The 19,439-nt window shown below is 41.2% G+C and overlaps 1 protein-coding gene across 9 annotated transcripts in view; it reads right to left on the bottom strand.

The window, feature by feature from the left end:
* Positions 1-19,439, bottom strand: part of MAGI1 (membrane associated guanylate kinase, WW and PDZ domain containing 1) — a 446,025-nt gene that overhangs the window by 147,531 nt on the left and 279,055 nt on the right. Inside the window, exon 1 of one of the 9 annotated variants that reach the window (XM_077275977.1) lies at positions 18,198-18,467. The exons of the other annotated variants lie outside the window; for them this stretch is intronic. The gene's annotated coding sequence lies outside the window, so the exon portion shown is untranslated. Of the gene's footprint in view, positions 1-18,197; positions 18,468-19,439 lie in introns of those variants that run through there. 9 annotated transcript variants of the gene reach the window in all.

The raw sequence follows: 19,439 nt of genomic DNA on the forward strand, positions 1-19,439 counted from the left end.
TCCGTCTATCTAAATCGATATGTATGTGTCTTGCTAGAACTTTTTCTAGATCAATCTCACTTTTTCTCTATATCTATCTATCTGGAATCTATCATCTATATTTATCTAGTAGCTATTGATCTATCAACTTATCTAGCATCTGTCTGTACATCTCATATACGGTACATTTATAATTTATCGATATCCATCTAATATCTATGTCGATCTATCATTATTTATGTACAGTAAAACATCTGTCATATGTATATACACAAATCATTATTAATCAATTATTTATTATCTATCTATTATCTATCTATATCTATCATCTATAATCTCTCTATAAATCAACTATATATAATATCTACTATTATCTATCTTCTATCTATTTATCTATCATCTATCTATCTATTATCTATCTATTATCTATCTATTATCTATCATCAATTAATTAATTAATTAATTAATTAATGGACCATCATTGTAAATACACACCTGTACTTTGTATCTCCCCACCTCATTGTAGATTGTAAGCTCTCACGAGCAGGGTCGTCTTATTTTGCTTTATTGCTGTATTGTTAACATTGTTACCTATGACTGTTGTGTTTGAAACTGTTAAACTGTAAAGTGCTGCGGAATATGTTGGCGCTATATAAAGATTATTATTATTATTATTATCTATCTATCATCTATCTATCATCTATCTATCTATCTATCTATCATCTATTATCTATCTATTATCTATCTATCATCTATTATCTATCTATTATCTATCTATCATCTATCTATCATCTATCTATCATCTATCTATTATCTATCTATTATCTATCTACTATCTATCATCTATCTATTATCTATCTATCATCTATTATCTATCTATTATCTATCTATCATCTATTATCTATCTATTATCTATCTATCTATCTATCTATCATCTATCTATCTATTATCTATTATCTATCTATTATCTGTTATCTATCTCTCTCACTCTATCTAATAGACGCTTACACGGAGATTGTGGATCACGCACATAACAGACATTTATCCTGCACTGACACTTTATAAAATAAAGAATTGTAATTCCAGTGGATTATTAATCCAGTACAGTCTTAGTAATAGCAATTTATAGCAGACAGCAGACCGGACAATTACCTGGTGCAACTAAAATATGCAAAACCAAGGACGTGATGACATGCCATCCGTCACTTGACCACTGCAACCAATCACTGACTTCAACAGTCACATGAGAACGTCATCACTTCTGCTACCAGTGGAACCATCAGACTATAAAGGGAGTTTGTGGGAAAAATTCCTCGCTGCCAACAGAATTGAGACGTATATACCAGTATGGTACAGTAAGGTGGTGGAAACAAATTTAATGGGGTTTTCTCACAAATCACATTTTTATTAATGTTATAAAATAACACAGTAGCCTCCACACACACGGTATGATGACCCTACTGTACCCCCCAGAAAAGTATGATGACCTTAACACAGTATTATGCCCCAACTTTGATCCCCACACAGCCCTCCACACACACAGTATAATGGGCCCCTCATAGTCCTCCATATAGTATTATGGGCCCCAAACAGTCTTCCATACAGTCCCTATTACAGTCCATACAGTCCTCTCTACAGTATAACAGGCCCTACATAGTCCTACATACAGAATAATTGGACCCAGATATTCCTCGATATAGAATAATGGGTCCAACATAATCCTCCATATAATATGATGGACCCCACATAATCATCCATACAGAATAATAGGCCCCACATAGTTCTCCATATAGTATATTGAGCCCACATAATACGGTCATATACTACCTAGATAATATTGCCATATACAATCCACGCAATACTGCTATATACAGTCCACATAATACCACCAAGAACTAAAATAATACTGTCATATACAGCTTACATAATACATACAGTACATATAGTGTCTAGATATTCATTGGGACGTAAATATCAGTATTATATGTCACTGTAGTGGTAGTACATCAGCTGCATATGACGGTATTGTCTTTGCGCTATCTGACTGTATTATGTGTGCCAGGGCCGGACTGGGACTAAAATTCAGCCCTGGCATTTGAAGTTACACAGGCCCACTTGTCACATGGTGACTGTATAATATCTTTGTACACTTGTAGGCAGGGCCGGTTTTAGGCAAAGTGGGGCCCTAGGTAAAGTTTAAAATGGGGCCCCAAATGTTAACATATCGCACATCACACAGAAGCCTTTCTGTTGTATTTACGTGCGCTGAGTTCAGGCCGCTAAACGAGTTTGATCGACAATACTGAAGTTGTTCAACACTTGTTTCCCGGCCTCCTTCCACCAGCTGAGGAATAATGATGGGACAGAATGATCACTAATAGATCACTAACAGATCACCATACAGTATCATGTTATCAGCAGCACATCTACAGTTTACACTGGCGAAGTGCTGCTGAGAACAATGATTTCTGTTCCAGCAAAAACAATCTGAATATGCAGCATTTTACTTGTTTAGTAAAATACACCCCATAGTCCTCCATCTACTATATAATTGTCTAAGGGCACTTCCGTCTGTCCTTCTGTCTGTAACGGTTATTCGTTCGCTGATTGGTCTCGGCAGCTGCCTGTCATGGCTGCCGCGACCAATCAGCGACGCGCACAGTCCGGAAGAAAATGGCCGCTCCTTACTCCCAGCACTCACTGCCCGGCGCCCGCATACACCCCTCCGCTCACACAGGGTTAATGGCAGCAGTAACGGACCGCGTTATGCCGCGGGTAACGCACTCCGTTACCGCCGCTATTAACCCTGTGTGACCAAGATTTACTATTGACGCAGCCTATGCAGCGTCAATAGTAAAAGGATCTAATGTTAAAAAAAAAAAAAAATCATTATATACTCACCTTCCGATGCCTTGCCCGCTCCTCGCCACCCTCCGGTAACCGCTCTGTGCAAGCGGTAGATTCCAGTACCACTTAGCGCATGGCAGAAGGACCTGCCATGATGTCACGGTCATGTGACCGCGGCGTCAGCACACCCAAGGACCTCAAGCTGCAGCCTGTACCGCGCAGCACAGGCGACAGAACTACAGGTATGGTGAGTATGTACGCACTACAAGGGGACTTCGGATCGGAAGGTGAGTATGTTTATTTTTTTATTTTTTAACCTGTCACTTACGTGGCTGGGCAATATACTACATAGCTTGACAATGGGCTACGTCACTAGGCAATATACTACATGGCTCTGTGCTGTATACTACTTGACTGGGCAATATACTACATGGCTCTGTGCTGTATACTACGTCACTGGGCAATATACTATGTCACTGGGCAATATACTACGTCACTGGCCAGTATACTACGTCACTGGCCAATATACTACGTCACTGGCCAATATACTACATGGCTGGGCAATATACTACGTGGCTGGGCAATATACTACGTCACTGGGCAATATACTACGTGAGCATACATATACTAGAATACCCGATGCGTTAGAATTGGGCCACCATCTAGTATATTATAATGTGCTCCACAGTCCTCCATATAGTATAATACACTCCCTATAGTCCTCCATTAAAATACACTGCTCAGTCCTCCACATAGTATAATACACTCCTCATAGTCCTCCATATAGCATAATACACTCCTCATAGTGCTCCATATAGTATAATGCACCGCCATAGTCATCCATGTAGTACAATTCACTTCCCATAGTATAATGCACCCCATAGTTCTTCATATAGTATAACGTATTCCCCATAGTCCTCGATACAGTATAATGCAGCCCACATATAGTATACTGCAGCCACCCCAGAGTATAATACAGCCACCCCAGAGTATAATGCAGCCACCCCAGAGTATAATACAGCCACCCCAGAGTATAATGCAGCCACCCCAGAGTATAATGCAGCCACCCCAGAGTATAATGCAGCCACCCCAGAGTATAATGCAGCCACCCCAGAGTATAATGCAGCCACCAGAGAGTTTAATGCAGCCACCCCAGAGTATAATGTAACCCCCCATAGAATATAATACAGCCCACCTCCCCATAATATATAATGTAGCCCACCATAGAATATAATGCAGCCCCCCATAGTATATAACACAGCCTCCCCCATAGAATATAATATACCCCCACAATAGTATATAACACAGCCACATAGTACATAACATGGCCTCCCCCATAAAATATAATATACTCCCCATAGTATATAGCAAAGCCCGGATATTATATAACACAGCCTGCATAATATAGCACAGCCCGCATAGTAGATAACACAGCCCACACAGTAGTATAGAGCACAGCCCACATAGTAGTATACAGCACAGCCCACACAGTACTATATACAGCACAGCCCACAGAGTACTATATACAGCACAGCCCACAGAGTACTATATACAGCACAGCCCACAGAGAACTATATATAGCACAGTCCACACAGTAGTATACAGCACAGCCCATAGTGTAATATATACAGCACAGCCCACAGAGTACTATATACAGCACAGCCCACAGTGTAATATATACAGCACAGCCCACACAGTAGTATACAGCACAGAGCACAAAAAAAAAAACACTCCTCTTGCCAGCGTTGCTTCCTGCTCCTGTCTCAGCAGCTGCAATCTGCCCGGGACACAGCAGGTGCGCGATGATATGACGTCATCGCGTACCCGCAGTGTCAGAGGCACTGGCAGAGAGGGGAATGATGGGAGAGAGAGCGTCTGTAGACGCTCTCTCCTCCATCATTGCATTCAACTGAACCGGCGTCTATACGCCGATATAGTTGAATGTGACGGCGAGAGGGGGGAGTCGGCGGGGGCGGGGGGAGGCGGATTGAGCGGCCCACTACTGGCACCGGCCCTTCTGGCATTTGCCAGAAGTGCCCGATGGCCAGTCCGGCCCTGATGTGTGCTATAGATGATGGCATTATCTTGGCGCTATATGGCAGTATTATGTGTGCTGTATATGGCAGTATTATCTTGGGGCTATATGGCAATGTTATGTGTGCTGCATATGATGGTATTATCTTGGGGCTATATGGCAGTATTAGGTGTGCTGTATATGACGGTATTATCTAGGGGCTATATGGCAGTATTATGTGTGCTGTATATGACGGTATTATCTAGGGGCTATATGGCAGCATTATGTGTGCTGTATATGACGGTATTATCTAGGGGCTATATGGCAGTATTATGTGTGCTGCATATGACTGTAAAAGCTTGGCGCTATATGGCAGTATTATGTGTGCTGTATATAACGGTATTATCTTGGGGCTATATGGCAGTATTATGTGTGCTGTATATGATGGTATTATCTTGGGGCTATACGCAGTATTATGTTTGCTGTATATGACGTTATTATCTTGGCACTATATGACGGTATTATGTGTTCTGTGTTTGGCAGTAATATCTCGGTGCCAGTGGTGTAGCTATCATGGAGCAGAGTGCGGTCGCCCCAGGAACTGTGCACAAAAGGGCCCACCCGCAGCTACGCTACTGTTAGCTGTATCAGTGTACGCAGAGGCGATACAGTTACGCACCGCGGTAGAGCAATGAGACACAATCTCCCTGCACCACCACTCTATGTTCTGTACACTGCAGGTCGCTTTAAGCCTGCGGTCTACAAAACAGAAGGTGATGAACCAGCGTAAGCATATAGGACTTCAGCGTCCCAGCGCAGTGACATCATCACGCTGCACCGGGACCCTGATGTCCTGAGCGTGTGATGACAGTGCGTTGGTCTACCCGCACTTTGCGGAGAAGACTCATCAGAATATTGGATTAAGGAAGTATATGAGGTTTATCTATTTTATTTAAAACATGTAAATGCAATGTGGGGGCATCACAAAGTATGGGAGACTCTCGTACAATGTGGGGACTACAGTGGGAGGCCCTTATACAGTGTGCGAGCTAATGCAGGGTCCATTATACAGTCTGGAGCCTTCCTTGGGGGCCATTATACAGTCTGGAGCCTTCCTTGGGGGCCATTATATGATGTGGGGAATACTGCGGCACTCATTATACAATGTGGGAGCTAATGTGAGGGCTATTATACAGTGTGGGGGCTACGGTGGAGCCCATTAAAGAGTGAGGAGGCTACTTTGAGGGCACAAAGCAGACAATTTACTATGTAAGGGGCACAGTGGTGGCATTACTATGTGGGGCAGTAAGAGGAGCCATAATTATACCACACAGCAGGTGCAGTAATAGGGACACATACGGCAGCGGCTCAGTATTGGGGTATCAGCAGGATGAGGAGTTTGTGCAGGTTGGGAATAGATGGGGCGGTGCAGAAAATGTGAGAAGTCAGATGTGTCTGTGCTGTATTCTCCGCAGATGAGTCCTGGCTGGAGAAGTTGTCATGTCGGTCTGGGCCAGATGGAAAAAAAGGGAAAAGTGAACGACTCCACCAGAAAGAACGTCAGCGGTAAGTCACCATCTATAATCTCTTACATGTTCTGCAGCACTGGTATCTACTACTATATGGTCACTATATGGCGGTAATATCAGGGTTGGTCTTTGTGTAGATTTTTTCTTCAGTTGCAGCAGTGTCATCTGCTGAGGTTCCCCTATACCAGTGTTTCCCAAACTCCAGTCCTCAGGGCCCCCAACATATCATGTTTTCAGGATTTCCTTTCTACTGCACAGGTAATGGAATTATTATCAAGGCATCACAAATTGCCTCAGTCTCTCACACCTGTCCAATCCTAAGGAGATCCTGATCTGCTGGAGGCCCTGAGGACTGCAGTTTGGGAAACATCCCTTATACCCAAGATTAGCGCCATCATTGTTGTAATCGGGGTCACCGGATAGGGGTTCACTGAAATGTCTCGCCCCCACTGAGCTGAACCCCTAGCTACACCTCTGCTTGGTGCTATATAGCGTTACTCTGTGGGCCGTATACAGTAGTATTATCTTGCCATTATACGGCAGTATTTGACTGACTGTGCATGGTAAATTTATAGTAAAATACAGGCTGAGGGGAAAAAAAAAAAACTCAGAATGGTGGAGTGGAGGAGGCCCCGCTTTGACTGTTGCACATACCCAGGCCCGGCATCAGCACCCAGGCAAGTGCCGAGGCCCTGAACAGGCGGGGGGCCTACTCGGTGTCGGGGATACCGGCACACTATGCGGGTATGGTGTCTGTGCCAGTGCCCGCCAGTGGGACCCCACGCTTGCTCAGGGTCCCAGCACTTGCAATACCTATCTCTCCCCACTCCACCGATGCGGCGTCTTCTGACTGTGGCGTTCAGGTCAGAGGGCGCGATGATGTCACATCTGTGTGCCGTCTGTCTGAGCAGTCACAGTGCAGAGAGCCGGAAGAAGGTGATGCTGAGGGGTTCGGAGCAGAGCCGTGGCCAGCGAGGAGAGGTGAGGATTTCATAAAAAAAAAAAAATAATAATAATATGTATGTTTGGAGCAATATATAGGGCTTATTATATATGGAGCATCATATATAGAGCATTATATGGGACCCATTATATATGGAGCATCATATATGGGGCCCATTATACACTGGAGCATTATATATGAGACTCATCTGGAGCATCATATGGCACCCATTATATATGGAGCATCATATATGGGCCCATTATACACTGGAGCATCATACATGGGGCCCATCATACACTGGAGCATCATATATGGGGCTCATATATGGAGAATCATATGGGACCCATTATACACTGCTCAAAAAAAATAAAGGGAACACTTAAACAACAGAATCTAACTCCAAGTAAATCAAACTTCTGTGAAATCAAACTGTCTACTTAGGAAGCAACGCTGATTGACAATCAATTTCACATACTGTTGTGCAAATTGAATAAACAACAGATGGAAATTATTGGCAATTATCAAGACACAATCAATAAAAGAGGGGTTCTGCAGGTGGGGACCACAGACCACATCTCAGTACCAATGCTTTCTGGCTGATGTTTTGGTCACTTTTGAATGTTGGTTGTGCTTTCACACTCGTGGTAGCATGAGACGGACTCTACAACCCACACAAGTGGCTCAGGTAGTGCAGCTCATCCAGGATGGCACATCAATGCGAGCTGTGGCAAGAAGGTTTGCTGTGTCTGTCAGCGTAGTGTCCAGAGGCTGGAGGCGCTACCAGGAGACAGGCTAGTACACCAGGAGATGTGGAGAGGGCCGTATGAGGGCAACAACCTAGCAGCAGGACCGCTACCTCAGCCTTTGTGCAAGGAGGAACAGGAGGAGCACTGCCAGAGCCCTGCAAAATGACCTCCAGCAGGCCACAAATGTACATGTGTCTGCACAAACTGTTAGAAACCGACTCCATGAGGATGGTCTGAGTGCCCGACGTCCACAGATGGGGGTTGTGTTCACAGCCCAACACCATGCAGGACGCTTGGTATTTTCCACAGAACACCAGGATTGGCAAATTCGCCACTGGCACCCTGTGCTCTTAACAGCTGAAAGCAGGTTCACACTGAGCACATGTGACAGACGTGACAGAGTCTGGAGACGCCGTGTAGAGCGATCTGCTGCCTGCAACATCCTTCAGCATGACTGGTTTGGCAGTGGGTCAGTAATGGTGTGGGGTGGCATTTCTTTGGAGGGCTGCACAGCCCTCCATGTGCTCGCCAGAGGTAGTCTGACTGCCATTAGGAACCGAGATGAGATCCTCAGACCCCTTGTGAGACCATATGCTGGTGCGGTTGGCCCTGGGTTCCTCCTAATGCAGGACAATGCCAGACCTCATGTGGCTGGAGTGTGTCAAAAGTTCCTGCAAGATGAAGGCATTGAAGCTATGGACTGGCCCGCCCATTCCTCAGACATGAATCCGATTGAACACATCTGGGACATCAGGTCTCGCTCCATCCACTAATGTCTTGTTGCACCACAGACTGTCCAGGAGTTGGCGGATGCTTTAGTCCAGGTCTGGGAGGAGATCCCTCAGGAGACCATCCGCCGCCTCATCAGGAACATGCCCAGGTGTTGTACAGAAGGGAGGTCATACAGGCACGTGGAGGCCACACACGCTACTGAGCATTTTTTCCTTGTCAGGAGGCATTTCCACTGAAGCTGGATCAGCCTGTAATTTGATTTTCCACTTTGATTTTGATCATTATTCCAACTCCAGACCTCCATGGGATATTAATATTGATTTACATTGACAATTTTTATGTTTTATTGTTCTCAACACATTTCACTATGTAATGAATAAAGATTTGCAACTGAAATATTTCCTTCAGTGATATCTAGGATGTGGGATTTTATTGTTCCCTTTATTTTTTTGAGCAGTGTATATGGAGCATCATATGGGGCCCATTATATATGGAGCATCATATGGGGCCCATCATATACTAGAGCATTATATGGAGCCCATGAAATACTGTATGGAACATTATATGGGACCCATTATGAATGAAGCTATATATGGGTCTCATTCTTTATGGAACATTATATGGGCCCATTATACAGTATGGACCAATATATGTGGCTCATACTGTATGGAGCAATATATAGGGCCTATTATATACTGTATGGAGCTATATATGGGGCTCATTCTGTATGGTGCAATATATGGGGTTCATTCTGTATGGAGCACTATGTGGTGCCCATAATACTGTATGGAGCAATATATGGGGCTCATTATTCTATATGGAGCACTATGTGGTGCCCGTAATACTGTATGGAGCAATATATGGGGCTCATTATTCTATATGGAGCACTATGTGGTGCCCGTAATACTGTATGGAGCAATATATGGGGCTCATTATTCTATATGGAGCACTATGTGGTGCCCATAATACTATATGGGGCAATATATGGGGCTCATTATTCCATATGGAGCAATATATGAGGCCCATATTACTGTATGGAGCAATATATGGGGCTCATTCTATATGGAGCAATATGTGGTGCCCACAATACTACATGGAGCAATATATGAGACTCATTATTCTATATGGAGCACTATGTGGTGCCCATAATACTGTATGGAGCAATATTTGGGGCTCATTATTCTATATGGAGCACTATGTGGTGCCCACAATACTGCATGGAGGACTATATTGTCCGGTTACTGAGCTATTGTAGAATTTACAAAACATATCACTCATGTAATGTAAGAAGTTAAATCTTTGGCATTGCATTATACCTATATTTCTCTGCTGTATCTGTGCACCATGAATAGTTGTATGTGATAAAGAGCCCCACTGAGACTCTTTCACCCGGGACCCACGAAAACCTGGAGCCGGCCCTGCACATACTCTATTAAACCGTTCCAGGCAGACATCCGTCCAAAATTCCAAAATATTATTAAACAATAATTAGATAAATAATAAATAAACGTTTTGCCGATTTATTTGACCAGGACACAAATCCTATCCAGTAAAGTAATTGTTACACCACAACCTTCCTGTTTGGAGGCTTTTATCAGCATTTCCCATTCATTACGCGGAGTCTAAAGTCACCGAACCACAGGTGATTATAAGCCACTTTTCACCTCGGCTTGAAGTCCCGGATTTCGTAGAGGAGTGGAGCGGTCCTGCTAAGTGTACACGCCAATTTTATGCTTATTAATTTACCTCTGGAAGGCATTTTACTCAAGAGCCAATCTCAAAAAATGTAATAGCAGAAAACTGTGTAAGTGCTCGGCGCGGTACATCACTAATTGTACAAGTGGCCACAATCAAACTTTCGGCAACTTACGCCTCTGAAGTGTTTAGTTACTCTTTATGTACATAGTACACGTATATAACGTCTTAATGCTTTAGCTCACAGCAATATATATAGTAAAAGTAATATTCCCCTTACCGATCCCTTGCTGTTACTATTACCCCGCCTCCCAAGTCCTCCAATAGTTCGCCTGGACAGACAGGTGACTGGTGCAGCCAATCACTGACTAGCTGCAGCAGTCACATGTGTTTGTGGACCAAGCAGAAAGTTCAGGGGCCGGCTCTGTACCTCTTGATCCATCCGGAATGATGTGTGTTGGCCAATGATTGAGCAGGAACTACACAGACTGAAATGGATCCCGAAAAGCATCCAGAAATCCATGTTTTTTTCTAATATGTAGATGAGCTGTTAAGATCTATGGGCCGACAAGAGATCTCCCCAAGAGTCTGCCTAAAGAACACATTTTAAATTATACGGGAAAATACCATTGTGAGACATTTAATTACTGACCGTCTGCTCTCCAGATCTACATGTCTCACACTGTTGACGCCCCCAGTATAAACTCTGGAGTTAGATTCTCTGGGAGATCTATGTCTAGCAAAAAGATTAGATCATTTACATATTCAGAAAAAAAAAATTGTGCATTCCTTGGGAATCAGACATCTGATATCATTAATTACCCCAAAGATAACGATCAACAATAAAAAATAAATGTTACCGTTCCCTAATATTTCAACTATTTCACAAAACACATAATAAATTTGGATAATTTTTAGACTGTACTAAAATCAGAAAATTAAATCTGAGCTTCCTATGAGCAAAGTTTTTTGCTGAATTTGCAACTTAGTTTATATAAGAAAAAGGAGTAATCTGCTTGATAAACTACTGCTTTTAATGATTATAATTTACTATCACACGTAGAAAATAGACTAGTGTAGGATTCGAAATTTTGAGGAAACAAGATCCAAAGGCTATGTTCACATGGAGTTTTTTGGAGCTGATTTTCTCCAAAAACTACTTAAAAGCTATGCGCACACAGAGGCCCCGATTCATCAAGACCGGTTATTTTCTCGCGGGTCTTGATAAGGAAGTCGTGGTGGAGTCAGACGCTCCTGATTCATGAAGAGGTACTCACCTCCATGAGCCAGAAGAGTCTTACAAGTGGCGTGCACCACCGAGCGCCATTCGAGAAATCGTGAGATTTCTGGAGGAGTGAACGCTACACAGATTGTCATGAAAAAAAAAAAAAGAACTGGCATCATGCCAATGTCGCGCCCCAGCTATGCCCATTTTGACAAAGTGGGGAGAAACTGGTGTGAAAATGCCAAAGATGCAAAATTTTGGTGCTACTCTAATTTGAGTCAAAAATTTGTGACTTTTTAAAGGGTTTAAAACATTTTTTTGGCATAAAAGCTTTGATGAATGCGGAGTTTTCTGAGCATAAACTTGAGAAGAAACTCTACCAAAACTCCTAAAAAACTAAGTGTGTACAAAGCCTTAGAATAATTATTTATAAAAAAAAATCCTCAAAACATGAGCCTTTCCCAAAGCGGTTTTAGGTTGAAAAACTTGTCGTTTTGGAACACCACAGAAACCCCTGTGTGAACATAACCGAACGGCCATTTATGATGGGATGATGATTCGAAAAAGCACTGATACATCACACAAACCATGGGTTTTTACGTAACATATCCATTTTTTGTATCTGTCATTGCTCGTCTCTCTAGCGGCTTTTAACAAGTAGATGAGCAGCCAACATTTTTAGGTCATCCTAAAAGATCAGGTCAATTTCAGACGAGTAAATTAATACTGATTATTTACCCATTGCACATTTGCGCAATACAGAAATTTTTGTCAACAGATCAAACGTGATCAGGTTTTGCCCTTATCGTATTCTCGTTGTTCCCCTGAATTTTCCTTTTTTTATTTTTTTTAAATCTGGTGCACAGTTCTAGAGATATGTTGTTGTTTTTTTACTACAAATATTTATGGTCATTACTAAGGGGGTGTGGCTCACAGGGTAATTATATGATGCGTCTTAAGGACACGCCCCAGAGGATCCCGAGAGTCACACCCCTTTGTAAAGTCTGGAAAATATGAATAAAAAGGCCCATATCTGTGGAACCGTAGGGCGGATTTAAAAAAAAACAAAAAACAGAACTTTCAGGAGAACAGTGGGAATAAAATAGGAGCCTAAACTGGTAACTTTTGATCTGGTCACAGGTACTCTTTAGACCTTGACTATCTTCGACAAAGGGAAATCCTACCGTAAGAAAAAGAGAATCCAAAACAAGGGTTCCTGACACTCTCTAAAGGGCTTAGACCTTATTGGCACCTCTGGAGGTTGCCACCACCGTATGTAAATCAGTGATCCTCTATGTAACAGATTTCAAGAATTAAAATGTTAGTTTGTTCACCTATAGAGCAATGGGGCCACTTCACCGGGAACAGATCTGTGTTCACAGATTCAAAGTAAAAGATTCGATAAATTGTAAATATGACTTCTTAAAGGGATACAAAACGTAAAAACAGCAAAAAAAAAACAATGTGTACACTACTTCTGGCTTTACTTACAAGACAGAACCTATAAAATACACACAGCAGTGTAAAAGAGCCTAAGGCACCTAAAGGGGGAAGTGACAGGAGCTAAATAGGCGCTTAATAAGCAGCCGGCTATTCGCATAATCTGAAGATTTACTGTATTAGATAGAAACATACACAACATGTCTTTGGCAAAGATGCGTTACATCTTAAATTAGCAAGTCAAAAAATCTGTTTCTGTGCCGACACCATATAATGGCAAATAAATTCTGGCAGACGATCGATAAGTCAATGCTGCAATCTGTAATCTGAATAAAATAGAAGTGCAATCTCAAAGATTACAATAAAATCATTTTTCACGAATGATAAAAAAAGTTCTAAAGAGTTCAGGTAGTTGCCTAATGTGCCCAGTCCTCACTGGTCACCATGCTCTGGAGGGGAATAATACTGGTCCTCGAGCTTTTCTAACTCCCACATTTTGCTAAAACCATAAAAACTAGAAAAAGGTCTACGGTATTTTTTCATATAACAGCCCCCCAAAAAATTGAAAACCACACCAGCAGTTGTAGGAGTTGATTCTTTTCTGGCTAATCATCAACTTTTTGTTTTAAAGGAGTTGTCCGCCCCTAGGCAACAAGTCTGTAGTCACTCTATGTGACTGCAGACTTGTGAATCCTGACAGTGCTTTTTGTAAGGATTCTCCGATGCTGGAGCTAAAAGTGGCGGGCATGTGACCGTAAGTATGTGATTTGCATATATGCGGCCACATGGCAACTAGACGTGCGGGGCCTCACTCAATTCAAGTGTATTGAGCAAGGCTGCACACGTCTAGTCAGAATGTGACTGGAAGCATGTAAATCACATACCGTACTTGCGGTCACATAACGGCCCACTCCCAACACTGGCACCAGAGAATCCTCATTGTGAGAATTCACAAATCTGCAGTCACACTGAATGACTGCAGACTTGTGTTCAATGACCAGACAATCCTTTTACAGGAAATCTGTTGTAAGATTCATGTTCCCTGAACCACAAACCACTGGTTGCATTGTTGCAGTTGTATTTCAGAGAAAACATACTTTGAAAAGCTGTCCGGGGAGTGTGCGTCTAGCATGACTAGTCCAAGAGGCAGGGTCTCATTGACTTCACCCCACCCACTCCCCTTGACTGACAGGTCTCCCTCTATGTGCATGAATCTCAAGACTGTTCGCTTTAAAGCTTTATCTTTCCCCAAACTGACCTGGACCCTCATTGTTTCATCCAACATTTTTTGCCAAAAACATGAAAAGTTGCTCACAGAACAAATCATCCAAATCCATGTCAGGACAACAAGGTTTTCAGATCTGAGGCAGTTTTTTTTTAGATAAAGTTCACAGTTTTTTTAATGTGGATTATGAATCGGATCCTCATCAAAATTCACCAAAAAAACCTCGCTTCCAATACTTTTTGCTGTGGATGTTGAAATGGATCGGCTTAAAAATCTACATAAAAAAATAAATCTGTGTCAACATACCCTGGAAGTTTTCTAAGTGGTTTTGAGAATGTTTTTGAAGATGTCACTTGGCTTTTTGCAAACTTTTGACTTGACATAATTCTTTTGGGTGATCAATTACATTTTCAAAACCTCGTTGGAAAAAAACTTAGAAAAAGTTAAAGATTTACAAATGAAATAAAGAGAGAGAGCATTTATGGAGTATTTGAAGGAGTTTTCGATGTGGTTTTTAAAGCAGATATGCTTCGAATTCCACGTGAAAAACCCTTAGAGACCTAGAAGTCACCACATAAAAGAAGACAAAGTTGTCTTACTCAGGCAACCCTTTTGAGTCATCCCATAAGTGGAGTCCAAGACAATCAAGGACACATGAGTTGCTATGAATAAAATGTCAACATCAAGAATCCTAAAATATGTATATCTCATTACCATATTCTTCAGATACAAACACTAATGACTTTCTGTGTTACACATTTCCAAAAATATTCACAAAACAATGACATCTTACCCCAAATAATAAGCAGATATCCACAATCATTTCCAACCGTAGAAAGTTCAAAATGGCCGTCAACAAAAACAAACGATTTTCAATAGATTTCTCACAGAGTTTTCCACATGACTTCGAGTCAGAAATCCAGAAGCAGCAAATACTGATTCTCAAACTTTCAGAACTAGTTTACCATGAATCACGTGAGTCACACAAAACAGAAAATAAACCAATAAACGCATTCCAGAAATGGTGATCCAAGAACCACCATGATATAGACATTAATATGAGCGCTATAAAATAAATTTATGGGTCTTGCCTTGGGCTACATTGGGCATTTTTTTTTTTATTTGAGACAACCATCTCGATAAAATACTGGTGATTCTCGTGATGAGTCACGGATCTAAAATGAGAACATTGTGGCCTACATCAACATAATCCTATATTCCTTGTAGGTAAATCCCAATAAAATGAGGCTGGAAATTCCTTAAAATGAAGACAGTAGACATCTTCCACAGACGATGTGTCAGGCATGGTACTACATGACAGTTCTGTCGCATGTCTGGAGAGGAACCACCAATTAGATATTCCAGGATTATGAGTCATTGTTTGGACAGGGAGAAGATAATGAACCTTCTGCTACCAGAATGTGACTCATAAATGAACACAAAAATAAGCGTCAATATTTAGCCTTCGAGGGTCTTCGCTCCAGTTGGGCTGACCTATATTTATGCGTGAATAGTTGGATTCTGTACACCATAATGGCGTAATACAAAAAAAGCAAAATGCGGGGAATGTGTTGACAGCTTCCTAATAAAAAAAAATAAAAAATAGATCACTTGTTTGAAAATAGTCATGAAGCCGGAGCAGATGGTTGTGTGGATCGGGTTAAGTCTACCGTCTACTAGGCTGCATGGCAGAATGTCAACACACTTCCAAGGCATTGCATGCCGGGTAAGTTTCTTCACCACCTGACATTAAACTGCTTCCTTCCATGTTGAATGCTTTGTGTTTTTTGTTTTTTTTTGTTCTTTATGTATACGAGTTTAACATAAAAAACTGGTTTATTACAATAATCAGAAAAAGTCTATGAAATGTGATTTTTTTTGGGGGGGAGAGACAACAGCTCAAGGGCCTTGATAAATACATTAAGTGTTCAGGACAAAAAAGGTCATAAAGGTCTAAAATAAAACAAAAATGGTCCTAAAAGAGTAAAACTAAACTAAAAGGCCTAAAGTAAAACAATACAAAAAGACCTAAAGGCATAAAATAAAACAAAAAGGTCCAAAAAGCTTAAAAGAAAACATAAAGACCCAAAGGCCTAAAATTAATCAATACAAAAAGACTTGAAGGCCTAAAACAGAAAACAAAGGTTCTAAAAGCTGAAAATAAAACAAAAAAAGGCCTAAAATAAACAATATAAAAAGCCATAGAGGTTGAAAAAAAGTAAATAAAAAAATGACGCAAAGGCGGAAAACGAAAAAAGGAAGAAAACCTATAAAACAACACATACATCTTTTCCATTTTGGAAACTTTCTAACGTTTATATATTTCAAAATCTCGGCCCATAAGTTTAAAAAAATTCCAACAGGTGGTTAGACACAATTAGAGCAAATATGCAAATGCACAAGATAGTCTTGCTGATGATCCATTTTGATACAAGCAAATATATTGATAGGAATGAGGACACTTGTTTAGAACCAACCAAAAAAAAGCAAACAAAATTATATTTATTTTAATTTTTTTTAGATTTTTTTTTTTTTTTTATACTTCCATAGATTAAAGCCACAGCTCACCATGAAGCACATTGGAGGCTGATATCTTCTACACAGGCCTCTGTCATGCTAATATTTTGTCTGCTTCATCCTGAGACATTCCTCTCTAGATCTCATCTTTTCATTTCTAACAATAGGACTAAATTCCTAAGAAATTACGCCATGGTAGATACAGAAGGGAAGGCGAAGCCTTGCAACAAAAAAGAAAATAGCATAGGGATTGAACACCACAAAGGCGGATTTTTCAAGGCGTGCAGTCAGTAAAGGGTTAACAGCCCTCCTCCACTTGCTATACTTCCTCAGAGACCAGGAAATCTGTCAAGTGTCTTTTTGTGTGTGTGTGTATTTCGAGAGCCTTAGAAAGGGTTAACTTCCCTGCAGATAAAAAAAAAAAAAAACACACACACAAAACAATGGTGCATCGAATATAAAAAAAAATTTAAAAAACGCTTTTTCTTTTTTTCCAGTTGAGAGGTTTTGAATCCCCTGTATTCCGGGGAAAGCGTTCGGAGACATTATACTACAGTATCCAATGAACCTGTTTCTGCAGGCAATGGTTAGTTAACTGAAGGCGGCTTGTGTTCTGCTGTGAAGCGGTGGGGGTAAAGTCATCACAAAAGAACCCTGCACAAAAGGCCATCCTTTGCATCTCTTTCTATATCTCCATTTTATAAAGCTGAGCTGCCGCTTCATTTAAAAAGACGGAATTTACACCCTCCCACCAACAAAAATTCTATGCATTAAAAACAATAAAAAATCTAATTTGCTAAATATATAAATAAAAAGACCCTGCAGGGCCGATCGTCAGATCTGCAGATCTCAACGTTCTAGACGGCAAAATCTTCCTTAAATTTTTTTTTTTTTTAATTTTTGCTGCAAAGGCCCTGCCAGACAGATGCTAAGGAGAAACCGAGCATTTCCACATTCAGCTACTACACTGGGTATAATCTATGAAAAACATGGCTGGCTCAACGACAGATGTAGAACTACTAGACTAAGCTGCTCTGTGGTTTCCACACAAAATGACTTGTGCTCTTTATTCCCTTCCGAAAACCAACCCCCTTCCCCGCCACCTCTCCTTTCTCGACAATGTATCGCTGCAATACGATAAAAAAAAAAATATTGATACGGTAGCAGTTGTAAGGCGGAAGAGAGGATCCTTGGAATCCTACCGTAGTACAATCCGCTCATTAAGTCATTCATTCACTCATGCATCCATTCATTGCAACAAAAAAAAAAAGGAAGGACACCGGGCAATCGAGAAACACTGATTACCTTATGTAGACAAACTTGACGCGTTTCGTACCATTCGGTTCTTTAGAAAATATCCAACATTTCCAGTTAATCCTTCCATAGGATGTCGAATGCCATCTCTAACATGTAACTGAGCAAGCACTTCCCAACAGCTGCCTCTATTATGGAGCCTACAGGCACAGTGAATTAGTCCCCCTGCCCATTTGCACAGCTTAGTCAATGTGGCTTGTTGAGAGGGAGAAGGGAGAGAGAAGCTTGCAGCTCCTGTCCTCTATCCCCCTTGTGTGTGTGTGTGTGTGTGTGTGTGCATCCGCCCACCTCCACATGGTCTTAGGATAAACAAGGAAAAAATCACCCCGGCAAATCACATGATCCTGACACTCAGTTTCCCCCCACCCCTAGCCCAAAAAAAAAAGAAAAAATGGCCTAAGGGTCTTTGCCTAAGACAGACCAGTTTGTTGGAGTGAAAGCCAAAAGAAAAAGAAAAAAAAGGCACAGAGCAATAATTGTATTTGAGGCTTTTAAGTGGTTGCAAATTTATATGCAATTACATATGGCTGAGGTCATCGGATTTGCAAAACCAATAGGGAGATACGAAGAAATGCCTGGAGAACCTTTAGGACAAATGTTAGGGTTAAGTAAATATAAAAAGTAAAGCACCTCCTGCTCGGCTGGTGAATTCGACACTGTAATAAAATAAAAGGCTTTTTTTTTTACGTGTTAATTGAGAATGAACAGCTGTCAGGGAGCAGGTGAGGTGGGTTTAGAGGGAAGGTCTATTGGTTAACCCTTAAAATATAAGCATAGCGTGCAAGATCGGATCTAATAAAAAAATAGTTATGGGCAAAGTCAAGAATTTCCACCAGTTTCCAACTTTTTTTTTCCAATAATTCTAGTACGGGTGAAGGGTTCTTGAAACCAAAGGTAGAAACCTAAAGCTAGCTATAGACATTAGCTGGATTAGCGATGATCCTATTTCGTAAAGATCTTTCTATGAACACGTATATTCAGACCAATCGGGCATACGGATGTCAAAACATTGGCCAATCAAGATAAGCCAAAGATCCAACCTGGACAATAACAAATTCCCATGTGTTCAATAGTGCCTAGGAGATGGACATCAGGTACAGACGACAGGATGATATATTTCCAATAATTGTGGGCACATTCACCCAAAAATAAGGAATCATTACAACATTTATTGGAGATAAAACGTTTACCTTGATAATACCAATGCCAAGCACTCAAACTACCTATGCAATT

The sequence above is a fragment of the Ranitomeya variabilis genome, chromosome 8 (assembly GCF_051348905.1).
Source record: "Ranitomeya variabilis isolate aRanVar5 chromosome 8, aRanVar5.hap1, whole genome shotgun sequence".
Lineage (NCBI taxonomy): Eukaryota > Metazoa > Chordata > Amphibia > Anura > Dendrobatidae > Ranitomeya > Ranitomeya variabilis.